Source organism: Tarenaya hassleriana, unplaced genomic scaffold (genome assembly GCF_000463585.1).
Source record: "Tarenaya hassleriana unplaced genomic scaffold, ASM46358v1 Cleome3, whole genome shotgun sequence".
NCBI classification, from domain to species: Eukaryota; Viridiplantae; Streptophyta; class Magnoliopsida; order Brassicales; family Cleomaceae; genus Tarenaya; species Tarenaya hassleriana.
In genome coordinates, this window is record NW_010966177.1 from 1781504 (window position 1) to 1787727 (window position 6224).

The following is a 6224-nucleotide window of genomic DNA, read 5'->3' on the forward strand; positions in this document are numbered from 1 at the left end:
GTGCTTCTCGAGAACTCCAGGTGCAAAGATAAGCCTGTGTCTCCTGTAATAAACATTCGATGTAAACACCAAAAACAGATCCAGATGTCTGTAATCGAAGAACTTTCCGACATATATTGGTGAAAATTTTCAGATTGGGATAAGGTATGATCGAACCTGCAACGAGAAGCTGCGCCATTGGTGAAATCTGAAGTTAACTTCCACTGGGTGTGTCGTTTTGGCTGTGGGTTTGTCTCCAAGAAAAACAACGGAGGATGTGCCAACTGCGACAATATGTTACAAATCCAAGAACACAAACGTAATACATATATATATATATATATGTATGTATACAGATGTACGTACCTCGACGTTGAGTTCAGAGGGCTGATTGGGATGAAAGCTGGGTGAGAGAGACAAGACGTCAGACCACTTGATCTCGAACTTGCTCTTCACCTGTGATTGATACATATTTAGTTCATAGAATGACGAATATACATACATGTCAATCACATGCTTATTATAACCATATATATATACACATACATCTATACACACTTGTTAGAATATGTTGATTACAAGAAGCAAAACTGAGATCAGATATGCGTTCACAACAACACAAAGACATCATCGCAAGATAGAAGACATGGAACTTATAACAGATAAGGAAAAGACCACAGAAAAGGAATCAAATCAAAATCTGCTCCAAATCACGTGATAATCAAGAGCATATATAATCAATCTGCAAATCACGTGATATACATATATATATATGTATATAGGTTTTAGACATTTATAAGATTTTTTGTAATTCTTTCCTTTACACAACCAGCTAACCGTTGACCTACATCTCAATATGTATGTATTATTATTTCTTCTCGGTTCAGATTTAGGGTTCTTTGTTTTCGCTCGATTTCATCCTCATTCAAACTACAAAATCTTCAACACTTTGGGTTTTGGTGTAACGAAACTTACCCTCTCGGGAGTGCCGTTTCTTGCGGTCAACCCAAGAATTTCCCACACGAGTTTCCTCGTCGCAAAGTAACATTTTGCCGTCAGATCTCCGTTGTATACCGCTTTCAACTACGAGAAATTAAAGCAAGAAGAAGACGAAAGATCAAGGTTTTTTTTTTTTGTTAAAAGGTATATCTGTATTCATACTAAAACGAAAAGGGTTTCTGAATTCATACGAAAGGAAGTAAATTTTGCTTGTAATATATACATATATATAGTATATACATATATATGGTTTATACCTTCCAGTTGTCGATGACAATGGCGGACATATGGAAATTCAAAGCCTTGAGTTTCTCATTGGGTCGACGAAGAACAGAATCTTGGTTTTGGCTGGGGATTTGGTTTCTATTGTTGGAGTCAGTTGTCTCCATTGTGTTCATAGCGATGTGAAGTTGTGTGCAAGAACCCTAAACCCTAAATCCTGCAAATTCAAATTTTCAGATTTCAACACAATATATATATATATAGGTTTTTATAAACATAAGATCAGCAAAAAAAAGTAATTTTAAAAAAATCTACCTCTATATGAATTGTACGTATCTCTTGTATGGGTGTTCTAAGAAAAAGAAGAGTTAATATTAATCGCATATTTGTTTTAGATATAGTTTGATAATATATTAGAGTTATATATTAATTGCATATTTGTTTTAGATATATTTGATAGTACCTTAGAAATAGAATCCTACTAACGGAATTAGTTTTTTTCTATTTTTATAATTATTTATATATATATAAGTTTTTTGTAAATTAATCAAAATCTACCGCCATTAATTAATCAAAATCTCAAATCTGTCTTCTGGGATTTCACTGCTTTCCCCACATTCCCTGATCTGCCCCACTTCTCGAAAACCTCGTTTTTTTGGTTGTTTTAGACATCTGAATCCCGTTTTAGATCCGCATTTCTCGTGGGTTTGAAGAACACGCGACTGCCCAGTAAGAGAGAAGCGAGAAAGTGAAAAGCTTTGGCCGTATCTAGGGTTTAGATCTTCTGGAAATACTGCCCTAGTATTGGGTTGATGAGACCGGAAGGAGTTCAATTTACAATCCGAGAAGTGATTCAAGCTGTTGTGCGTCGTCCGTTACCAGTGACGACGGGCAAGTGGCCAGAGCTCCCAGTGTGGTCGCAAGGCTCATGGGTTTAGAATCTTTACCGGTACCGAACGCATCGGATCCCCGCTTTGATCAAGATCTTGATCCATTCCTCCTCAGATACAAGAATCCAGGTTGCGTAATTCTCCGTAATGGCGATGATATTGTTCCTTGGAAGCGAAGAATCGCGTTGTCAAAAGCCAGAATGGTGGCAGAGGATCTTCACTGAATACAGGCAATACAGTGCTGAAGCAGAATAACCAGAAACAGAATTGCAGGGATAGGCATCAAGCTGTAAGAGCCACTGTTCCAAACCAGCAATCCAAGAAAGTGATGAACCCAACAGATATAAATATGAAATCGGGTCCTCGCCGAAAAAATCGGGTTCTCCACCATCCCTTGCGGGGAAGGAAGTTTCTTTACCGGTATCTGAAAAGAAGAATCTTAGGAAACAAAACCGCCAGATGGGGTGCAGGAGGCGATCATAGCCAATGATGTGCAGATCAGAAGGGCTGAAAAGTCGGTGAAACGCAACATCACCCTTGAGAAGGACTTGATATCTGGTAAAGATGAGCAGAAAAAAGACATGGATATAATCTCATTTGCGTTCTCACCGCCAATCAAGCTTGGTATAACATTTACTGATTGTAATTCAAATTCAGTTTTTTCACTGATTAACCGATCTTTTCTTCTGGAAACAAAAAAGATGATGCAATCAAAAGAGCATGAGATTAGCAGCATCAGCACTGTGTCAGATGCGGATGATCCCGGTCTCTCTTGCAGCAGGAGTTGCTCAGATTGCGGAGATCACACAACTTATGGTTCGTAAACTCTGTCTATTTCTTGCCTAGGTTGTCGGTATAGTGTTATCTTTGCCGAAAACATATGAAGTTGTAAACTTTCGCAACATTTTCTTTATTCAGGCATGAAACAGTCATCATCACATGTAGAACTCACTTGGGGTTGGAGCTCATAGAGAAGAAGAGGCGACAGAATCTGTTGCAACTCTCACCACTTTTTCGGAGGCGCGCGGAAGAACGTCTTCTGAACTGGAAAACAGACTACATAACCGAAATCCTAAGCACTGACCAATTGATGCTGAAAGAATTCGCCCTCGGGATGGCTCAAGATGTATTACCTTTGAGCATCTTCCATGAGACAGACTTCATGGAGATGATCCAACGACCAAGATTGATCGCTATTTTGGCTGCGTCACACCAGTTCTTAACAATGAAACGCGAGCGGGTTTTCACGTGGAGCTGCAAAGGGTTTGGGGATATTATTTGACCGGAGAGATTGGCTGGCCGAGGAAATTAACAGGGAGATTCAAGGGTGGAAGCAAATGCGGGAGAAGATGGTGGATGAGCTCGTACATAACGATATGAGCAAGTCGGAAGGAAGCATACGAAGAAGGTGTCGAGGTTGAGAGAGAGATAGTGCCTGCATTGGTTGATGATGACTTAGGTCGATGATCTTCTCTAGGTGTTCTAGAAGCTTCTGTTCGGTTCTCTTGATGCATTGGAAGAAAGCGACGAGATTGAAAGAATGTTTCGAGAAAGAGCCTCACGATGTTAGGCGCTCTAAGATGAACCATTCTTTTGCAAAAATGAATCGTCGACCGTGTATTTTATTTATTTATGCTGCCTTTGTTTTGAATGAAATGCAAATATTGATAAATATTCTTCTTCTTCCATGGAACTAGAGTTAGAATCGTATTGGATATCCGGAATTTTTGAGATATCTGTATCCGTATCCGATTCGCACAAATATTCGATTTTGTTATCCGTATTCGATTTGTAATTTCGGATATCCGTAAAAATCACAGATATTTGCGGATATCTATATCCGACTTACAATATTATAAAAATTTGAATTAAAATTAAATAATAAACTCAAACGCAAATAAAATGTATAAACTATTTTATATAAACGATATTCATAATTTAAACATTCCAAATTAATTCAAATACAAATACAATAATAATTTATCACATACAAATATATTCAAACTTCAAAATTTAAAATATTAAACCTAATAAAGCTTCATACTCAACAGATTAAACATTCTAAACTTCAATATCTATAAAATATTTCTTGAATTTCTTTAAAAAAATGTATATATATATTAAGCATTTTAAATATTTATATCAATTTATTTTTATATTTAATAATATTATTACAAAGTATGGATCGGATCGGATATGTCGGATAATTCGATTTTAATATTCGTATCCGATAAATATCTCAAAATAAATATTCGTATCCGATCCGTAAACTCCGAATATCCAAATTTTCGGTTCGGATACGAATCTCGCTTATGCGAAGAATCACACCACCAGCCAAAACGTCCAACTTAGTGAGCAGCGCTAATTCCAGAATTCATGTTTTTTTTACATGTGGACCTATATTTTGCAGGGTTTCCATTTCTGGGCAAAATCGTCCTCCCTCTGTCTGCGCGGATGAATCATAGTTGGTTCTGTTCTTGTCCTAAAGCTATTCGCCCACAATGGCTTTTGTTATTCTTTCTTTCGTTGATTTCAATTGAAAGCTGAATATTTGTTATGGGTTTTCTTCTTGATCCAAATCCCGGTGTAAGCTAAATTCTTCATCAATTTCTAATGGAAAGAAAGAAAAACAAAGCCCAAAGCCCTAAATCCGCAGGATCATTGTTCAAAGTTAATATAAGCCGCAGGATGAAGCGTATCATCGTTATTATACGCAATATCGCTAAAATCCAAATCGAAGTTAGAAAACGCCCTTCGTATCGCTTCGCTCTGCAAATCTCCCTCCACCTCTTGCGGTTCCATAACGCCCGTCGATACCTGAAAGTTACCTTCCTTATCTAACCTCTGTCGCTTGGCGTTCTCCTGCGGCGAGTTTTCTTCCGTCCCAAGACACCCTTCTTCACCAAACAGATTCACTAACGCGTTTAAGTTTGCGTTTGCGACTGCGTCAGGAACCATTGTGTTCACTCGCCTCCCAAGCAAAGCCTCCATTGTCTCGTAGGCTCCTTCCCGAGACAGTGGGTTTTCTTGCGTCCACCTGTTGGCATTCTCCTGCGGCGAGTTGTCCTGCGACCCCAGCAACCCTTCTTCACCAAACGGATTCACTAACGTTTTTGCGTTTGCGATTGCGATTGCGTCCGCGTCTGAAACCATTGAGTTCACTCGCCACCCAAGCAAAGATTCTACCGTCTCGTAGGCTCCATCCTGAAATGGGTTTACTTCTGTCCCAAGGACTGTATATCCAACCATCTCTTGGCTTTCGTCTTGAACAAGAAACTGGTTTTCACCTTCTATCATAACCTGATTTTGGACTCTGTTGTATCCATCCTCCATAGGAAAAGGTTCTGTAACTACGTTAAGACAACATCAATTTCGTATTAAACACACATACACATATCAATATATGTATACCTTGAGGAGGTGGTGCAGGAAGAACACGGTAATAGCGAAAGTCATGGTGAGGATTGATGAGATCCGTATGAACATACTGAGGGGCGTGGACGTCGTCGTTAAGGTCGAAATATGGAGTTGCTAAAGACGGGAAAGGGACTTTGCTGCAAGCGAGCAAGTGGCTGTCGCTGACAAGTTTCTCGTAGTGCTTCTCGAGAACTCCAGGTGCAAAGACAAGTCTGTGTCTCCTGTATAATAATGTTCGATAATAACACAAAAACAGATCCAGATGTCTGTAACCGAAGAACTTTCGGACATATATTGGTTTGAAAGTTTTTCAGATTGGGATAAGGTATGATCGAACCTGCAACGAGAAGCTGCGCCATTGGTGAAATCGGAAGTTAACTTCCATTGGGTGTGTCGTTTTGGCTGTGGGTTTGTCTCCAAGAAAAACGACGGAGGATGTGCCAACTGCGACAATATATTACAAATCCATCAACACATACGTAATACATATATATGTATATGTATACCGATGTACGTACCTCGACGTTGAGTTCAGAGGGCTGATTGGGATGAAAGCTGGGTGAGAGAGACAAGACGTCAGACCATTGGATCTCGAACTTGCTCTTCACCTGTGATTGATACATATTTAGTTCATGGAATGACGAATATATATAAATAAATATATATATATATATATATATATATATATATATATATATCATACACAGGTGTGGGTCC